General features: G+C 32.7%; 1 protein-coding gene across 4 annotated transcripts in view; it reads right to left on the reverse strand.

The window, feature by feature from the left end:
• LOC106591047 (kinesin-associated protein 3) overlaps nt 1-22661 on the reverse strand; it is a 148635-nt gene that overhangs the window by 41226 nt on the left and 84748 nt on the right. The gene's annotated exons all lie outside the window — the stretch shown is intronic.

Consider the following 22661-nt stretch of genomic DNA (forward strand, 5'->3'; position numbering starts at 1 on the left):
AATATACTATAGGGTTAGAGGATTAATACTGAAATACTAGAATAAATATACTATAGGGTTAGAGGATTAATACTGATATACTAGACTAAATATACTATAGGGTTACAGGATTAATACTGATATACTAGACTAAATATACTATAGGGTTACAGGATTAATACTGATATACTATAGGGATACAGGATTAATACTGATTTACTATAGGGTTACAGGATTAATACTGATATACTATAGGGTTAGAGGATTAATACTGATATACTATAGGGTTACAGGATTAATACTGATATAATATAGGGTTACAGGATTAATACTGATATAATATAGGGTTACAGGATTAATACTGATATACTAGACTAAATATACTATAGGGTTAGAGGATTAATACTGATATACTATAGTATAGGTCAACTGTAGGCCATGGAACTGGGAGAAAGTGGGGACAGAAACAGGGACAAGCCATTCATATACTGGAGGATCACTACCACCCAAATGGCACTCTATTTCCTGTATAATCAGTGGTGATATTTCCTGTATAATCAGTGGTGAGACTTCCTGTATAATCAGTGGTGATATTTCCTGTATAATCAGTAGTGATATTTCCTGTATAATCAGTGGTGATATTTCCTGTATAATCAGTGGAGATATTTCCTGTATAATCAGTGGTGATACTTCCTGTATAATCAGTGGTGATATTTCCTGTATAATCAGTAGTGATATTTCCTGTATAATCAGTGGTGATATTTCCTGTATAATCAGTGGTGATACTTCCTGAATAATCATTGGTGATATTTCCTGTATAATCAGTGATATGTCCTGTATAATCAGTGGTGATATTTCCTGTATAATCAGTGATATTTCCTGTATAATCAGTGGTGATATTTCCTGTATAATCAGTAGTGATATTTCCTGTATAATCAGTAGTGATATTTCCTGTATAATCAGTGGTGATATTTCCTGTATAATCAGTGGTGAGACTTCCTGTATAATCAGTGGTGATATTTCCTGTATAATCAGTAGTGATATTTCCTGTATAATCAGTGGTGATATTTCCTGTATAATCAGTGGAGATATTTCCTGTATAATCAGTGGTGATACTTCCTGTATAATCAGTGGTGATATTTCCTGTATAATCAGTAGTGATATTTCCTGTATAATCAGTGGTGATATTTCCTGTATAATCAGTGGTGATACTTCCTGAATAATCATTGGTGATATTTCCTGTATAATCAGTGATATGTCCTGTATAATCAGTGGTGATATTTCCTGTATAATCAGTGATATTTCCTGTATAATCAGTGGTGATATTTCCTGTATAATCAGTAGTGATATTTCCTGTATAATCAGTAGTGATATTTCCTGTATAATCAGTGGTGATATTTCCTGTATAAACAGTGGTGATATTTCCTGTATAATCAGTGGTGATATTTCCTGTATAATCAGTGGTGATATTTCCTGTATAATCAGTGGTGATATTTCCTGTATAATCAGTAGTGATACTTCCTGTATAATCAGTAGTGATATTTCCTGTATAATCACTGATACTTCCTGTACAATCAGTGGTGATATTTCCTGTATAATCAGTGGTGAGACTTCCTGTATAATCAGTGGTGATATTTCCTGTATAATCAGTGGTGATATTTCCTGTATAATCAGTGGAGATATTTCCTGTATAATCAGTGGTGATACTTCCTGTATAATCAGTGATATGTCCTGTATAATCAGTGGTGATATTTCCTGTATAATCAGTAATATTTCCTGTATAATCAGTAGTGATATTTCCTGTATAATCAGTGGTGATATTTCCTGTATAAACAGTGGTGATATTTCCTGTATAATCAGTGGTGATATTTCCTGTATAATCAGTGGTGATATTTCCTGTATAATCAGTAGTGATATGTCCTGTATAATCAGTGGTGATATTTCCTGCATAATCAGTGGTAATATTTCCTGTATAATCAGTGGTGATATTTCCTGTATAATCAGTGGTGATACTTCCTGTATAAATCAGTGGTGATATTTCCTGTATAATCAGTGGTGATATTTCCTGTATAATCAGTGGTGATACTTCCTGTATAATCAGTGGTGATATTTCCAGTATAATCAGTGATATTTCCTGTATAATCAGTGATATTTCCTGTATAATCAGTGGTGATATTTCCTGTATAATCAGTGGTGATATTTCCTGTATAATCAGTGGTGATATTTCCTGTATAATCAGTAGTGATATTTCCTGTATAATCAGTGGTGATATTTCCTGTATAATCAGTGATATTTCCTGTATAATCAGTGGTGATATTTCCTGTATAATCAGTGGTGATATTTCCTGTATAATCAGTGGTGATATTTCCTGTATAATCAGTGGTGATATTTCCTGTATAATCAGTGGTGATATTTCCTGTATAATCAGTAGTGATATTTCCTGTATAATCAGTGGTGATACTTCCTGTATAAATCAGTGGTGATATTTCCTGTATAATCAGTGGTGATATTTCCTGTATAATCAGTGGTGATACTTCCTGTATAATCAGTGGTGATATTTCCAGTATAATCAGTGATATTTCCTGTATAATCAGTGATATTTCCTGTATAATCAGTGGTGATATTTCCTGTATAATCAGTGGTGATATTTCCTGTATAATCAGTCATATTTCCTGTATAATCAGTGGTGATATTTCCTGTATAATCAGTGGTGATATTTCCTGAATAATCAGTGGTGATATTTCCTGTATAATCAGTGGTGATATTTCCTGTATAATCAGTAGTGATATTTCCTGTATAATCAGTGGTGATATTTCCTGTATAATCAGTGGTGATATTTCCTGTATAATCAGTGGTGATACTTCCTGAATAATCATTGGTGATATTTCCTGTATAATCAGTGATATGTCCTGTATAATCAGCGGTGATATTTCCTGTATAATCAGTGATATTTCCTGTATAATCAGTGGTGATATTTCCTGAATAATCAGTGGTGATATTTCCTGTATAATCAGTGGTGATATTTCCTGTATAATCAGTAGTGATATTTCCTGTATAATCATTGGTGATATTTCCTGTATAATTAGTGGTGATATTTCCTGTATAATCAGTAGTGATATTTCCTGTATAATAGGGGGTGATATTTCCTGTATAATCAGTGGTGATACTTCCTGTATAATCAGTGGTGATACTTTCTGTATAATCAGTGGTGATATTTCCTGTATAATCAGTGGTGATATTTCCTGTATAATCAGTGGTGATATTTCCTGTATAATCAGTGGTATTTCCTGTATAATCAGTGATATTTCCTGTATAATCAGTGGTGATATGTCCTGTATAATCAGTGGTGATATTTCCTGTATAATCAGTGGTGATATTTCCTGTATAATCAGTAGTGATATTTCCTGTATAATCAGTGGTGATATTTCCTGTATAATCGGTGGAGATACCTCCTGTATAAATTAGTGGTGATATTTCCTGTATAATCAGTGATATTTCCTGTATAATCAGTGATATTTCCTGTATAATCAGTGGTGATATGTCCTGTATAATCAGTGGTGATATTTCCTGTATAATCAGTGATATTTCCTGTATAATCAGTGGTGATATTTCCTGTATAATCAGTGGTGATATTTCCTGTATAATCAGTGGTGATACTTCCTGTATAATCAGTGGTGATATTTCCTATACAATCAGTAGTGATATTTCCTGTATAAACAGGGGTGATATTTCCTGTATAATCAGTGGTGATATTTCCTGTATAATCAGTGGTGATATTTCCTGTATAATCAGTAGTGATATTTCCTGTATAATCAGTGATATTTCCTGTATAATCAGTAGTGATATTTCCTGTATAATCAGTAGTGATATTTCCTGTATAATCAGTGGTGATACTTCCTGTATAATCAGTGGTGATATTTCCTGTATAATCAGTGATATGTCCTGTATAATCAGTGGTGATATTTCCTGCATAATCAGTGGTGATATTTCCTGTATAATCAGTGGTGATATTTCCTGTATAATCAGTGGTGATACTTCCTGTATAATCAGTGATATTTCCTGTATAATGAGTGGTGATATTTCCTGTATAATCAGTAGTGATATTTCCTGTATAATCAGTGGTGATACCTCCTGTATAAATTAGTGGTGATATTTACTGTATAATCAGTGGTGATATTTCCAGTATAATCAGTGGTGATACTTCCTGAATAATCATTGGTGATATTTCCTGTATAATCAGTGATATTTCCTGTATAATCAGTGGTGATATTTCCTGAATAATCAGTGGTGATATTTCCTGTATAATCAGTGGTGATATTTTCCTGTATAATCAGTAGTGATATTTCCTGTATAATCAGTGGTGATATTTCCTGTATAATCAGTGGTGATATTTCCTGTATAATCAGTGGTGATATTTCCTGTATAATCAGTGGTGATATTTCCTGTATAATCAGTGGTGATACTTCCTGTATAATCAGTGGTGATACTTTCTGTATAATCAGTGGTGATATTTCCTGTATAATCAGTGATATTTCCTGTATAATCAGTGGTGATATTTCCTGTATAATCAGTGGTGATATTTCCTGTATAATCAGTGGTGATATTTCCTGTATAATCAGTGATATTTCCTATATAATCAGTGGTGATCTTTCCTGTATAATCAGTGGTGATATTTCCTGTATAATCAGTGATATTTCCTGTATAATCAGTGATATTTCCTGTATAATCAGTGGTGATATTTCCTGTATAATCAGTGGTGATATTTCCTGTATAATCAGTGGTGATATTTCCTGTATAATCAGTAGTGATATTTCCTATATAATCAGTGGTGATATTTCCTGTATAATCAGTGGTGATATTTCCTGTATAATCAGTGATATTTCCTGTATAATCAGTGGTGATATTTCCTGTATAATCAGTGATATTTCCTGTATAATCAGTGGTGATATTTCCTGTATAATCAGTGGTGATATTTCCTGTATAATCAGTGGTGATATTTCCTGTATAATCAGTGGTGATATTTCCTGTATAATCAGTGGTGATATTTCCTGTATAATCAGTAGTGATATTTCCTGTATAATCAGTGGTGATACTTCCTGTATAAATCAGTGGTGATATTTCCTGTATAATCAGTGGTGATATTTCCTGTATAATCAGTGGTGATACTTCCTGTATAATCAGTGGTGATATTTCCTGTATAATCAGTGTATATTTCCTGTATAATCAGTGTGATATTTCCTGTATAATCAGTGGTGATATTTCCTGTATAATCAGTGGTGATATTTCCTGTATAATCAGTGATATTTCCTGTATAATCAGTGGTGATATTTCCTGTATAATCAGTGGTGATATTTCCTGAATAATCAGTGGTGATATTTCCTGTATAATCAGTAGTGATATTTCCTGTATAATCATTGGTGATATTTCCTGTATAATTAGTGGTGATATTTCCTGTATAATCAGTAGTGATATTTCCTGTATAATAGGGGGTGATATTTCCTGTATAATCAGTGGTGATACTTCCTGTATAATCAGTGGTGATACTTTCTGTATAATCAGTGGTGATATTTCCTGTATAATCAGTGGTGATATTTCCTGTATAATCAGTGGTGATATTTCCTGTATAATCAGTGGTATTTCCTGTATAATCAGTGATATTTCCTGTATAATCAGTGGTGATATGTCCTGTATAATCAGTGGTGATATTTCCTGTATAATCAGTGGTGATATTTCCTGTATAATCAGTAGTGATATTTCCTGTATAATCAGTGGTGATATTTCCTGTATAATCGGTGGAGATACCTCCTGTATAAATTAGTGGTGATATTTCCTGTATAATCAGTGATATTTCCTGTATAATCAGTGATATTTCCTGTATAATCAGTGGTGATATGTCCTGTATAATCAGTGGTGATATTTCCTGTATAATCAGTGATATTTCCTGTATAATCAGTGGTGATATTTCCTGTATAATCAGTGGTGATATTTCCTGTATAATCAGTGGTGATACTTCCTGTATAATCAGTGGTGATATTTCCTATACAATCAGTAGTGATATTTCCTGTATAAACAGGGGTGATATTTCCTGTATAATCAGTGGTGATATTTCCTGTATAATCAGTGGTGATATTTCCTGTATAATCAGTAGTGATATTTCCTGTATAATCAGTGATATTTCCTGTATAATCAGTAGTGATATTTCCTGTATAATCAGTAGTGATATTTCCTGTATAATCAGTGGTGATACTTCCTGTATAATCAGTGGTGATATTTCCTGTATAATCAGTGATATGTCCTGTATAATCAGTGGTGATATTTCCTGCATAATCAGTGGTGATATTTCCTGTATAATCAGTGGTGATATTTCCTGTATAATCAGTGGTGATACTTCCTGTATAATCAGTGATATTTCCTGTATAATGAGTGGTGATATTTCCTGTATAATCAGTAGTGATATTTCCTGTATAATCAGTGGTGATACCTCCTGTATAAATTAGTGGTGATATTTACTGTATAATCAGTGGTGATATTTCCAGTATAATCAGTGGTGATACTTCCTGAATAATCATTGGTGATATTTCCTGTATAATCAGTGATATTTCCTGTATAATCAGTGGTGATATTTCCTGAATAATCAGTGGTGATATTTCCTGTATAATCAGTGGTGATATTTCCTGTATAATCAGTAGTGATATTTCCTGTATAATCAGTGGTGATATTTCCTGTATAATCAGTGGTGATATTTCCTGTATAATCAGTAGTGATATTTCCTGTATAATCAGTGGTGATATTTCCTGTATAATCAGTGGTGATACTTCCTGTATAATCAGTGGTGATACTTTCTGTATAATCAGTGGTGATATTTCCTGTATAATCAGTGATATTTCCTGTATAATCAGTGGTGATATTTCCTGTATAATCAGTGGTGATATTTCCTGTATAATCAGTGGTGATATTTCCTGTATAATCAGTGATATTTCCTATATAATCAGTGGTGATCTTTCCTGTATAATCAGTGGTGATATTTCCAGTATAATCAGTGATATTTCCTGTATAATCAGTGATATTTCCTGTATAATCAGTGGTGATATTTCCTGTATAATCAGTGGTGATATTTCCTGTATAATCAGTGGTGATATTTCCTGTATAATCAGTAGTGATATTTCCTATATAATCAGTGGTGATATTTCCTGTATAATCAGTGGTGATATTTCCTGTATAATCAGTGATATTTCCTGTATAATCAGTGGTGATATTTCCTGTATAATCAGTGATATTTCCTGTATAATCAGTGGTGATATTTCCTGTATAATCAGTGGTGATATTTCCTGTATAATCAGTGGTGATATTTCCTGTATAATCAGTGGTGATATTTCCTGTATAATCAGTGGTGATATTTCCTGTATAATCAGTAGTGATATTTCCTGTATAATCAGTGGTGATACTTCCTGTATAAATCAGTGGTGATATTTCCTGTATAATCAGTGGTGATATTTCCTGTATAATCAGTGGTGATACTTCCTGTATAATCAGTGGTGATATTTCCAGTATAATCAGTGATATTTCCTGTATAATCAGTGATATTTCCTGTATAATCAGTGGTGATATTTCCTGTATAATCAGTGGTGATATTTCCTGTATAATCAGTGATATTTCCTGTATAATCAGTGGTGATATTTCCTGTATAATCAGTGGTGATATTTCCTGAATAATCAGTGGTGATATTTCCTGTATAATCAGTGGTGATATTTCATGTATAATCAGTAGTGATATTTCCTGTATAATCAGTGGTGATATTTCCTGTATAATCAGTGGTGATATTTCCTGTATAATCAGTGGTGATACTTCCTGAATAATCATTGGTGATATTTCCTGTATAATCAGTGATATGTCCTGTATAATCAGCGGTGATATTTCCTGTATAATCAGTGATATTTCCTGTATAATCAGTGGTGATATTTCCTGAATAATCAGTGGTTATATTTCCTGTATAATCAGTGGTGATATTTCCTGTATAATCAGTAGTGATATTTCCTGTATAATCATTGGTGATATTTCCTGTATAATCAGTGGTGATATTTCCTGTATAATCAGTAGTGATATTTCCTGTATAATAGGGGGTGATATTTCCTGTATAATCAGTGGTGATACTTCCTGTATAATCAGTGGTGATACTTTCTGTATAATCAGTGGTGATATTTCCTGTATAATCAGTGGTGATATTTCCTGTATAATCAGTGGTGATATTTCCTGTATAATCAGTGGTATTTCCTGTATAATCAGTGATATTTCCTGTATAATCAGTGGTGATATGTCCTGTATAATCAGTGGTGATATTTCCTGTATAATCAGTGGTGATATTTCCTGTATAATCAGTAGTGATATTTCCTGTATAATCAGTGGTGATATTTCCTGTATAATCAGTGGAGATACCTCCTGTATAAATTAGTGGTGATATTTCCTGTATAATCAGTGATATTTCCTGTATAATCAGTGATATTTCCTGTATAATCAGTGGTGATATGTCCTGTATAATCAGTGGTGATATTTCCTGTATAATCAGTGATATTTCCTGTATAATCAGTGGTGATATTTCCTGTATAATCAGTGGTGATATTTCCTGTATAATCAGTGGTGATACTTCCTGTATAATCAGTGGTGATATTTCCTGTACAATCAGTAGTGATATTTCCTGTATAAACAGGGGTGATATTTCCTGTATAATCAGTGGTGATATTTCCTGTATAATCAGTGGTGATATTTCCTGTATAATCAGTAGTGATATTTCCTGTATAATCAGTGATATTTCCTGTATAATCAGTAGTGATATTTCCTGTATAATCAGTAGTGATATTTCCTGTATAATCAGTGGTGATACTTCCTGTATAATCAGTGGTGATATTTCCTGTATAATCAGTGATATGTCCTGTATAATCAGTGGTGATATTTCCTGCATAATCAGTGGTGATATTTCCTGTATAATCAGTGGTGATATTTCCTGTATAATCAGTGGTGATACTTCCTGTATAATCAGTGATATTTCCTGTATAATGAGTGGTGATATTTCCTGTATAATCAGTAGTGATATTTCCTGTATAATCAGTGGTGATACCTCCTGTATAAATTAGTGGTGATATTTACTGTATAATCAGTGGTGATATTTCCAGTATAATCAGTGGTGATACTTCCTGAATAATCATTGGTGATATTTCCTGTATAATCAGTGATATGTCCTGTATAATCAGTGGTGATATTTCCTGTATAATCAGTGATATTTCCTGTATAATCAGTGGTGATATTTCCTGAATAATCAGTGGTGATATTTCCTGTATAATCAGTGGTGATATTTCCTGTATAATCAGTAGTGATATTTCCTGTATAATCAGTGGTGATATTTCCTGTATAATCAGTGGTGATACTTCCTGTATAATCAGTGGTGATACTTTCTGTATAATCAGTGGTGATATTTCCTGTATAATCAGTGATATTTCCTGTATAATCAGTGGTGATATTTCCTGTATAATCAGTGGTGATATTTCCTGTATAATCAGTGGTGATATTTCCTGTATAATCAGTGATATTTCCTATATAATCAGTGGTGATCTTTCCTGTATAATCAGTGGTGATATTTCCTGTATAATCAGTAGTGATATTTCCTGTATAATCAGTGGTGATATTTCCTGTATAATCAGTAGTGATATTTCCTGTATAATCAGTGGTGATATTTCCTGTATAATCAGTGGTGATACTTCCTGAATAATCATTGGTGATATTTCCTGTATAATCAGTGATATGTCCTGTATAATCAGTGGTGATATTTCCTGTATAATCAGTGATATTTCCTGTATAATCAGTGGTGATATTTCCTGAATAATCAGTGGTGATATTTCCTGTATAATCAGTAGTGATATTTCCTGTATAATCAGTAGTGATATTTCCTGTATAATCAGTGGTGATATTTCCTGTATAAACAGTGCTGATATTTCCTGTATAATCAGTGGTGATACTTCCTGTATAAATCAGTGGTGATATTTCCTGTATAATCAGTGGTGATATTTCCTGTATAATCAGTGGTGACATTTCCTGTATAATCAGTGATATTTCCTGTATAATCAGTAGTGATATTTCCTGTATAATCAGTGGTGATACTTCCTGTATTAATCAGTGGTGATACTTCCTGTATTAATCAGTGGTGATATTTCCTGTATAATCAGTAGTGATATGTCCTGTATAATCAGTGGTGATATTTCCTGCATAATCAGTGGTGATATTTCCTGTATAATCAGTGGTGATATTTCCTGTATAATCAGTGGTGATACTTCCTGTATAAATCAGTGGTGATATTTCCTGTATAATCAGTGGTGATATTTCCTGTATAATCAGTGGTGATACTTCCTGTATAATCAGTGGTGATATTTCCAGTATAATCAGTGATATTTCCTGTATAATCAGTGATATTTCCTGTATAATCAGTGGTGATATTTCCTGTATAATCAGTGGTGATATTTCCTGAATAATCAGTGGTGATATTTCCTGTATAATCAGTGGTGATATTTCCTGTATAATCAGTGGTGATATTTCCTGTATAATCAGTGGTGATATTTCCTGTATAATCAGTAGTGATATTTCCTGTATAAGCAGTGGTGATATTTCCTGTATAATCAGTGGTGATATTTCCTGTATAATCAGTGATATTTCCTGTATAATCAGTGGTGATATTTCCTGTATAATCAGTAGTGATATTTCCTGTATAATCAGTGATATTTCCTGTATAATGAGTGTTGATATTTCCTGTATAATCAGTAGTGATATTTCCTGTATAATCAGTGGTGATACCTCCTGTATAAATTAGTGGTGATATTTACTGTATAATCAGTGGTGATATTTCCTGTATAATCAGTGGTGATACTTCCTGAATAATCATTGGTGATATTTCCTGTATAATCAGTGATATGTCCTATATAATCAGTGGTGATATTTCCTGTATAATCAGTGATATTTCCTGTATAATCAGTGGTGATATTTCCTGAATAATCAGTGGTGATATTTCCTGTATAATCAGTGGTGATATTTCCTGTATAATCAGTGATATTTCCTGTATAATCAGTGGTGATATTTCCTGTATAATCAGTGATATTTCCTATATAATCAGTGGTGATCTTTCCTGTATAATCAGTGGTGATATTTCCTGTATAATCAGTAGTGATATTTCCTGTATAATCAGTGGTGATATTTCCTGTATAATCAGTGGTGATATTTCCTGTATAATCAGTAGTGATATTTCCTGCATAATCAGTGGTGATATTTCCTGTATAATCAGTGGTGATACTTCCTGAATAATCATTGGTGATATTTCCTGTATAATCAGTGATATGTCCTGTATAATCAGTGGTGATATTTCCTGTATAATCAGTGATATTTCCTGTATAATCAGTGGTGATATTTCCTGAATAATCAGTGGTGATATTTCCTGTATAATCAGTAGTGATATTTCCTGTATAATCAGTAGTGATATTTCCTGTATAATCAGTGGTGATATTTCCTGTATAAACAGTGGTGATATTTCCTGTATAATCAGTGGTGATACTTCCTGTATAAATCAGTGGTGATATTTCCTGTATAATCAGTGGTGATATTTCCTGTATAATCAGTGGTGATACTTCCTGTATAAATCAGTGGTGATATTTCCTGCATAATCAGTGGTGATATTTCCTGTATAATCAGTGGTGATACTTCCTGTATAATCAGTGGTGATATTTCCTGTATAATCAGTGATATTTCCTGTATAATCAGTGATATTTCCTGTATAATCAGTGGTGATATTTCCTGTATAATCAGTGGTGATATTTCCTGAATAATCAGTGGTGATATTTCCTGTATAATCAGTGGTGATATTTCCTGTATAATCAGTGGTGATATTTCCTGTATAATCAGTGGTGATATTTCCTGTATAATCAGTAGTGATATTTCCTGTATAAGCAGTGGTGATATTTCCTGTATAATCAGTGGTGATATTTCCTGTATAATCAGTGATATTTCCTGTATAATCAGTGGTGATATTTCCTGTATAATCAGTAGTGATATTTCCTGTATAATCAGTGATATTTCCTGTATAATGAGTGTTGATATTTCCTGTATAATCAGTAGTGATATTTCCTGTATAATCAGTGGTGATACCTCCTGTATAAATTAGTGGTGATATTTACTGTATAATCAGTGGTGATATTTCCTGTATAATCAGTGGTGATACTTCCTGAATAATCATTGGTGATATTTCCTGTATAATCAGTGATATGTCCTGTATAATCAGTGGTGATATTTCCTGTATAATCAGTGATATTTCCTGTATAATCAGTGGTGATATTTCCTGTATAATCAGTGGTGATATTTCCTGTATAATCAGTGGTGATATTTCCTGTATAATCAGTGATATTTCCTGTATAATCAGTGGTGATATTTCCTGTATAATCAGTGGTGATATTTCCTGTATAATCAGTGGTGATATTTCCTGTATAATCAGTGATATTTCCTATATAATCAGTGGTGATCTTTCCTGTATAATCAGTGGTGATATTTCCTGTATAATCAGTAGTGATATTTCCTGTATAATCAGTAGTGATATTTCCTGTATAATCAGTGGTGATATTTCCTGTATAATCAGTAGTGATATTTCCTGCATAATCAGTGGTGATATTTCCTGTATAATCAGTGGTGATACTTCCTGAATAATCATTGGTGATATTTCCTGTATAATCAGTGATATGTCCTGTATAATCAGTGGTGATATTTCCTCTATAATCAGTGATATTTCCTGTATAATCAGTGGTGATATTTCCTGAATAATCAGTGGTGATATTTCCTGTATAATCAGTAGTGATATTTCCTGTATAATCAGTAGTGATATTTCCTGTATAATCAGTGGTGATATTTCCTGTATAAACAGTGGTGATATTTCCTGTATAATCAGTGGTGATACTTCCTGTATAAATCAGTGGTGATATTTCCTGTATAATCAGTGGTGATATTTCCTGTATAATCAGTGGTGATATTTCCTGTATAATCAGTGATATTTCCTGTATAATCAGTAGTGATATTTCCTGTATAATCAGTGGTGATACTTCCTGTATTAATCAGTGGTGATACTTCCTATATAAATCAGTGGTGATATTTCCTGTATAATCAGTGGTGATATTTCCTGTATAATCAGTGGTGATACTTCCTGTATAATCAGTGGTGATATTTCCTGTATAATCAGTGGATATTTCCTGTATAATCAGTGATATTTCCTGTATAATCAGTGATATTTCCTGTATAATCAGTGGTGATATTTCCTGTATAATCAGTGGTGATATTTCCTGTATAATCAGTGGTGATATTTCCTGTATAATCAGTGGTGATATTTCCTGTATAATCAGTGGTGATATTTCCTGTATAATCAGTGGTGATATTTCCTGTATAATCAGTGGTGATATTTCCTGTATAATCAGTGGTGATATTTCCTGTATAATCAGCGGTGATATTTCCTGAATAATCAGTGGTGATATTTCCTGTATAATCAGTGGTGATATTTCCTGTATAATCAGTGATATTTCCTGTATAATCAGTGGTGATATTTCCTGTATAATCAGTGGTGATATTTCCTGTATAATCAGTGGTGATATTTCCTGTATAATCAGTGATATTTCCTATATAATCAGTGGTGATCTTTCCTGTATAATCAGTGGTGATATTTCCTGTATAATCAGTGGTGATATTTCCTGTATAATCAGTAGTGATATTTCCTGTATAATCAGTGGTGATATTTCCTGTATAATCAGTAGTGATATTTCCTGCATAATCAGTGGTGATATTTCCTGTATAATCAGTGGTGATACTTCCTGAATAATCATTGGTGATATTTCCTGTATAATCAGTGATATGTCCTGTATAATCAGTGGTGATATTTCCTGTATAATCAGTGATATTTCCTGTATAATCAGTGGTGATATTTCCTGAATAATCAGTGGTGATATTTCCTGTATAATCAGTAGTGATATTTCCTGTATAATCAGTAGTGATATTTCCTGTATAATCAGTGGTGATATTTCCTGCATAATCAGTGGTGATATTTCCTGTATAATCAGTGGTGATATTTCCTGTATAATCAGTGGTGATACTTCCTGTATAATCAGTGGTGATATTTCCAGTATAATCAGTGATATTTCCTGTATAATCAGTGATATTTCCTGTATAATCAGTGGTGATATTTCCTGTATAATCAGTGGTGATATTTCCTGAATAATCAGTGGTGATATTTCCTGTATAATCAGTGGTGATATTTCCTGTATAATCAGTGATATTTCCTGTATAATCAGTGGTGATATTTCCTGTATAATCAGTGGTGATATTTCCTGTATAATCAGTGGTGATATTTCCTGTATAATCAGTAGTGATATTTCCTGTATAATCAGTGGTGATACTTCCTGTATAAATCAGTGGTGATATTTCCTGTATAATCAGTGGTGATATTTCCTGTATAATCAGTGGTGATATTTCTTGTATAATCAGTGGTGATATTTCCTGTATAATCAGTAGTGATATTTCCTGTATAATCAGTGGTGATATTTCCTGTATAATCAGTGGTGATATTTCCTGTATAATCAGTGGTGATATTTCCTGTATAATCAGTAGTGATATTTCCTGTATAATCAGTGGTGATATTTCCTGTATAATCAGTGGAGATACCTCCTGTATAAATTAGTGGTGATATTTCCTGTATAATCAGTGATATTTCCTGTATAATCAGTGGTGATATGTCCTGTATAATCAGTGGTGATATTTCCTGTATAATCAGTGATATTTCCTGTATAATCAGTGGTGATATTTCCTGTATAATCAGTGGTGATATTTCCTGTATAATCAGTGGTGATACTTCCTGTATAATCAGTGGTGATATTTCCTGTACAATCAGTAGTGATATTTCCTGTATAAACAGGGGTGATATTTCCTGTATAATCAGTGGTGATATTTCCTGTATAATCAGTGGTGATATTTCCTGTATAATCAGTAGTGATATTTCCTGTATAATCAGTGATATTTCCTGTATAATCAGTAGTGATATTTCCTGTATAATCAGTAGTGATATTTCCTGTATAATCAGTGGTGATACTTCCTGTATAATCAGTGGTGATATTTCCTGTATAATCAGTGATATGTCCTGTATAATCAGTGGTGATATTTCCTGCATAATCAGTGGTGATATTTCCTGTATAATCATTGGTGATATTTCCTGTATAATCAGTGGTGATACTTCCTGTATAATCAGTGATATTTCCTGTATAATGAGTGGTGATATTTCCTGTATAATCAGTAGTGATATTTCCTGTATAATCAGTGGTGATACCTCGTGTATAAATTAGTGGTGATATTTCCTGTATAATCAGTGGTGATATTTCCTGTATAATCAGTGGTGATACTTCCTGAATAATCATTGGTGATATTTCCTGTATAATCAGTGATATGTCCTGTATAATCAGTGGTGATATTTCCTGTATAATCAGTGATATTTCCTGTATAATCAGTGGTGATATTTCCTGAATAATCAGTGGTGATATTTCCTGTATAATCAGTAGTGATATTTCCTGTATAATCAGTAGTGATATTTCCTGTATAATCAGTGGTGATACTTCCTGTATAAATCAGTGGTGATATTTCCTGTATAATCAGTGGTGATATTTCCTGTATAATCAGTGATATTTCCTGTATAATCAGTAGTGATATTTCCTGTATAATCAGTGGTGATACTTCCTGTATTAATCAGTGGTGATACTTCCTGTATTAATCAGTGGTGATATTTCCTGTATAATCAGTAGTGATATGTCCTGTATAATCAGTGGTGATATTTCCTGCATAATCAGTGGTGATATTTCCTGTATAATCAGTGGGGATATTTCCTGTATAATCAGTGGTGATACTTCCTGTATAAATCAGTGGTGATATTTCCTGTATAATCAGTGGTGATATTTCCTGTATAATCAGTGGTGATACTTCCTGTATAATCAGTGGTGATATTTCCAGTATAATCAGTGATATTTCCTGTATAATCAGTGGTGATATTTCCTGTATAATCAGTGGTGATATTTCCTGAATAATCAGTGGTGATATTTCCTGTATAATCAGTGGTGATATTTCCTGTATAATCAGTAGTGATATTTCCTGTATAATCAGTGGTGATATTTCCTGTATAATCAGTGGTGATATTTCCTGTATAATCAGTAGTGATATTTCCTGTATAATCAGTGGTGATATTTCCTGTATAATCAGTGGAGATACCTCCTGTATAAATTAGTGGTGATATTTCCTGTATAATCAGTGATATTTCCTGTATAATCAGTGGTGATATTTCCTGTATAATCAGTGGTGATATTTCCTGTATAATCAGTGATATTTCCTGTATAATCAGTGGTGATATTTCCTGTATAATCAGTGGTGATATTTCCTGTAAAATCAGTGGTGATACTTCCTGTATAATCAGTGGTGATATTTCCTGTACAATCAGTAGTGATATTTCCTGTATAAACAGGGGTGATATTTCCTGTATAATCAGTGGTGATATTTCCTGTATAATCAGTGGTGATATTTCCTGTATAATCAGTGATATTTCCTGTATAATCAGTGGTGATATTTCCTGTATAATCAGTGGTGATATTTCCTGTATAATCAGTGGTGATATTTCCTGTATAATCAGTGATATTTCCTATATAATCAGTGGTGATCTTTCCTGTATAATCAGTGGTGATATTTCCTGTATAATCAGTAGTGATATTTCCTGTATAATCAGTAGTGATATTTCCTGTATAATCAGTGGTGATATTTCCTGTATAATCAGTAGTGATATTTCCTGCATAATCAGTGGTGATATTTCCTGTATAATCAGTGGTGATACTTCCTGAATAATCATTGGTGATATTTCCTGTATAATCAGTGATATGTCCTGTATAATCAGTGGTGATATTTCCTGTATAATCAGTGATATTTCCTGTATAATCAGTGGTGATATTTCCTGAATAATCAGTGGTGATATTTCCTGTATAATCAGTGGTGATATTTCCTGTATAATCAGTAGTGATATTTCCTGTATAATCAGTGGTGATATTTCCTGTATAAACAGTGGTGATATTTCCTGTATAATCAGTGGTGATACTTCCTGTATAAATCAGTGGTGATATTTCCTGTATAATCAGTGGTGATATTTCCTGTATAATCAGTGGTGATACTTCCTGTATAAATCAGTGGTGATATTTCCTGCATAATCAGTGGTGATATTTCCTGTATAATCAGTGGTGATACTTCCTGTATAATCAGTGGTGATATTTCCAGTATAATCAGTGATATTTCCTGTATAATCAGTGATATTTCCTGTATAATCAGTGGTGATATTTCCTGTATAATCAGTGGTGATATTTCCTGAATAATCAGTGGTGATATTTCCTGTATAATCAGTGGTGATATTTCCTGTATAATCAGTGGTGATATTTCCTGTATAATCAGTGGTGATATTTCCTGTATAATCAGTAGTGATATTTCCTGTATAAGCAGTGGTGATATTTCCTGTATAATCAGTGGTGATATTTCCTGTATAATCAGTGATATTTCCTGTATAATCAGTGGTGATATTTCCTGTATAATCAGTAGTGATATTTCCTGTATAATCAGTGATATTTCCTGTATAATGAGTGTTGATATTTCCTGTATAATCAGTAGTGATATTTCCTGTATAATCAGTGGTGATACCTCCTGTATAAATTAGTGGTGATATTTCCTGTATAATCAGTGGTGATATTTCCTGTATAATCAGTGGTGATACTTCCTGAATAATCATTGGTGATATTTCCTGTATAATCAGTGATATGTCCTGTATAATCAGTGGTGATATTTCCTGTATAATCAGTGATATTTCCTGTATAATCAGTGGTGATATTTCCTGAATAATCAGTGGTGATATTTCCTGTATAATCAGTGGTGATATTTCCTGTATAATCAGTGATATTTCCTGTATAATCAGTGGTGATATTTCCTGTATAATCAGTGGTGATATTTCCTGTATAATCAGTGGTGATATTTCCTGTATAATCAGTGATATTTCCTGTATAATCAGTGGTGATCTTTCCTGTATAATCAGTGGTGATATTTCCTGTATAATCAGTAGTGATATTTCCTGTATAATCAGTAGTGATATTTCCTGTATAATCAGTGGTGATATTTCCTGTATAATCAGTAGTGATATTTCCTGCATAATCAGTGGTGATATTTCCTGTATAATCAGTGGTGATACTTCCTGAATAATCATTGGTGATATTTCCTGTATAATCAGTGATATTTCCTGTATAATCAGTGGTGATATTTCCTGTATAATCAGTGGTGATATTTCCTGAATAATCAGTGGTGATATTTCCTGTATAATCAGTAGTGATATTTCCTGTATAATCAGTAGTGATATTTCCTGTATAATCAGTGGTGATATTTCCTGTATAAACAGTGGTGATATTTCCTGTATAATCAGTGGTGATACTTCCTGTATAAATCAGTGGTGATATTTCCTGTATAATCAGTGGTGATATTTCCTGTATAATCAGTGGTGATATTTCCTGTATAATCAGTGATATTTCCTGTATAATCAGTAGTGATATTTCCTGTATAATCAGTGGTGATACTTCCTGTATTAATCAGTGGTGATACTTCCTATATTAATCAGTGGTGATATTTCCTGTATAATCAGTGGTGATATTTCCTGTATAATCAGTGGTGATACTTCCTGTATAATCAGTGGTGATATTTCCAGTATAATCAGTGATATTTCCTGTATAATCAGTGATATTTCCTGTATAATCAGTGATATTTCCTGTATAATCAGTGGTGATATTTCCTGTATAATCAGTGGTGATATTTCCTGAATAATCAGTGGTGATATTTCCTGTATAATCAGTGGTGATATTTCCTGTATAATCAGTAGTGATATTTCCTGTATAATCAGTGGTGATATTTCCTGTATAATCAGTGGTGATATTTCCTGTATAATCAGTAGTGATATTTCCTGTATAATCAGCGGTGATATTTCCTGAATAATCAGTGGTGATATTTCCTGAATAATCAGTGGTGATATTTCCTGTATAATCAGTGATATTTCCTGTATAATCAGTGGTGATATTTCCTGTATAATCAGTGGTGATATTTCCTGTATAATCAGTGGTGATATTTCCTGTATAATCAGTGATATTTCCTGTATAATCAGTGGTGATCTTTCCTGTATAATCAGTGGTGATATTTCCTGTATAATCAGTAGTGATATTTCCTGTATAATCAGTAGTGATATTTCCTGTATAATCAGTGGTGATATTTCCTGTATAATCAGTAGTGATATTTCCTGCATAATCAGTGCTGATATTTCCTGTATAATCAGTGGTGATACTTCCTGAATAATCATTGGTGATATTTCCTGTATAATCAGTGATATGTCCTGTATAATCAGTGGTGATATTTCCTGTATATTCAGTGATATTTCCTGTATAATCAGTGGTGATATTTCCTGAATAATCAGTGGTGATATTTCCTGTATAATCAGTAGTGATATTTCCTGTATAATCAGTAGTGATATTTCCTGTATAATCAGTGGTGATATTTCCTGCATAATCAGTGGTGATATTTCCTGTATAATCAGTGGTGATATTTCCTGTATAATCAGTGGTGATACTTCCTGTATAATCAGTGGTGATATTTCCTGTATAATCAGTGATATTTCCTGTATAATCAGTGATATTTCCTGTATAATCAGTGGTGATATTTCCTGTATAATCAGTGGTGATATTTCCTGTATAATCAGTGGTGATATTTCCTGTATAATCAGTGGTGATATTTCCTGTATAATCAGTGATATTTCCTGTATAATCAGTGGTGATATTTCCTGTATAATCAGTGGTGATATTTCCTGTATAATCAGTGGTGATATTTCCTGTATAATCAGTAGTGATATTTCCTGTATAATCAGTGGTGATACTTCCTGTATAAATCAGTGGTGATATTTCCTGTATAATCAGTGGTGATATTTCCTGTATAATCAGTGGTGATATTTCCTGTATAATCAGTGGTGATATTTCCTGTATAATCAGTGGTGATATTTCCTGTATAATCAGTGGTGATATTTCCTGTATAATCAGTGGTGATATTTCCTGTATAATCAGTAGTGATATTTCCTGTATAATCAGTGGTGATATTTCCTGTATAATCAGTGGTGATACCTCCTGTATAAATTAGTGGTGATATTTCCTGTATAATCAGTGATATTTCCTGTATAATCAGTGGTGATATTTCCTGTATAATCAGTGGTGATATTTCCTGTATAATCAGTGATATTTCCTGTATAATCAGTGGTGATATTTCCTGTATAATCAGTGGTGATATTTCCTGTATAATCAGTGGTGATACTTCCTGTATAATCAGTGGTGATATTTCCTGTACAATCAGTAGTGATATTTCCTGTATAAACAGGGGTGATATTTCCTGTATAATCAGTGGTGATATTTCCTGTATAATCAGTGGTGATATTTCCTGTATAATCAGTAGTGATATTTCCTGTATAATCAGTGATATTTCCTGTATAATCAGTAGTGATATTTCCTGTATAATCAGTAGTGATATTTCCTGTATAATCAGTGGTGATACTTCCTGTATAATCAGTGGTGATATTTCCTGTATAATCAGTGATATTTCCTGTATAATCAGTGGTGATATTTCCTGCATAATCAGTGGTGATATTTCCTGTATAATCATTGGTGATATTTCCTGTATAATCAGTGGTGATACTTCCTGTATAATCAGTGATATTTCCTGTATAATGAGTGGTGATATTTCCTGTATAATCAGTAGTGATATTTCCTGTATAATCAGTGGTGATACCTCCTGTATAAATTAGTGGTGATATTTCCTGTATAATCAGTGGTGATATTTCCTGTATAATCAGTGGTGATACTTCCTGAATAATCATTGGTGATATTTCCTGTATAATCAGTGATATGTCCTGTATAATCAGTGGTGATATTTCCTGTATAATCAGTGATATTTCCTGTATAATCAGTGGTGATATTTCCTGAATAATCAGTGGTGATATTTCCTGTATAATCAGTGGTGATATTTCCTGTATAATCAGTAGTGATATTTCCTGTATAATCAGTGGTGATACTTCCTGTATAAATCAGTGGTGATATTTCCTGTATAATCAGTGGTGATATTTCCTGTATAATCAGTGATATTTCCTGTATAATCAGTAGTGATATTTCCTGTATAATCAGTGGTGATACTTCCTGTATTAATCAGTGGTGATACTTCCTGTATTAATCAGTGGTGATATTTCCTGTATAATCAGTAGTGATATGTCCTGTATAATCAGTGGTGATATTTCCTGCATAATCAGTGGTGATATTTCCTGTATAATCAGTGGGGATATTTCCTGTATAATCAGTGGTGATACTTCCTGTATAAATCAGTGGTGATATTTCCTGTATAATCAGTGGTGATATTTCCTGTATAATCAGTGGTGATACTTCCTGTATAATCAGTGGTGATATTTCCAGTATAATCAGTGATATTTCCTGTATAATCAGTGGTGATATTTCCTGTATAATCAGTGGTGATATTTCCTGAATAATCAGTGGTGATATTTCCTGTATAATCAGTGGTGATATTTCCTGTATAATCAGTGGTGATATTTCCTGTATAATCAGTGGTGATATTTCCTGTATAATCAGTGGTGATATTTCCTGTATAATCAGTGGTGATATTTCCTGTATAATCAGTGGTGATATTTCCTATATAATCAGTAGTGATATTTCCTGTATAATCAGTAGTGATATTTCCTGTATAATCAGTGGTGATATTTCCTGTATAATCAGTGGTGATATTTCCTGTATAATCAGTAGTGATATTTCCTGTATAATCAGTGGTGATATTTCCTGTATAATCAGTGGAGATACCTCCTGTATAAATTAGTGGTGATATTTCCTGTATAATCAGTGATATTTCCTGTATAATCAGTGGTGATATGTCCTGTATAATCAGTGGTGATATTTCCTGTATAATCAGTGATATTTCCTGTATAATCAGTGGTGATATTTCCTGTATAATCAGTGGTGATATTTCCTGTATAATCAGTGGTGATACTTCCTGTATAATCAGTGGTGATATTTCCTGTACAATCAGTAGTGATATTTCCTGTATAAACAGGGGTGATATTTCCTGTATAATCAGTGGTGATATTTCCTGTATAATCAGTGGTGATATTTCCTGTATAATCAGTGATATTTCCTGTATAATCAGTGGTGATATTTCCTGTATAATCAGTGGTGATATTTCCTGTATAATCAGTGGTGATATTTCCTGTATAATCAGTGATATTTCCTATATAATCAGTGGTGATCTTTCCTGTATAATCAGTGGTGATATTTCCTGTATAATCAGTAGTGATATTTCCTGTATAATCAGTAGTGATATTTCCTGTATAATCAGTGGTGATATTTCCTGTATAATCAGTAGTGATATTTCCTGCATAATCAGTGGTGATATTTCCTGTATAATCAGTGGTGATACTTCCTGAATAATCATTGGTGATATTTCCTGTATAATCAGTGATATGTCCTGTATAATCAGTGGTG

Source organism: Salmo salar, chromosome ssa14 (genome assembly GCF_905237065.1).
Source record: "Salmo salar chromosome ssa14, Ssal_v3.1, whole genome shotgun sequence".
Lineage (NCBI taxonomy): Eukaryota > Metazoa > Chordata > Actinopteri > Salmoniformes > Salmonidae > Salmo > Salmo salar.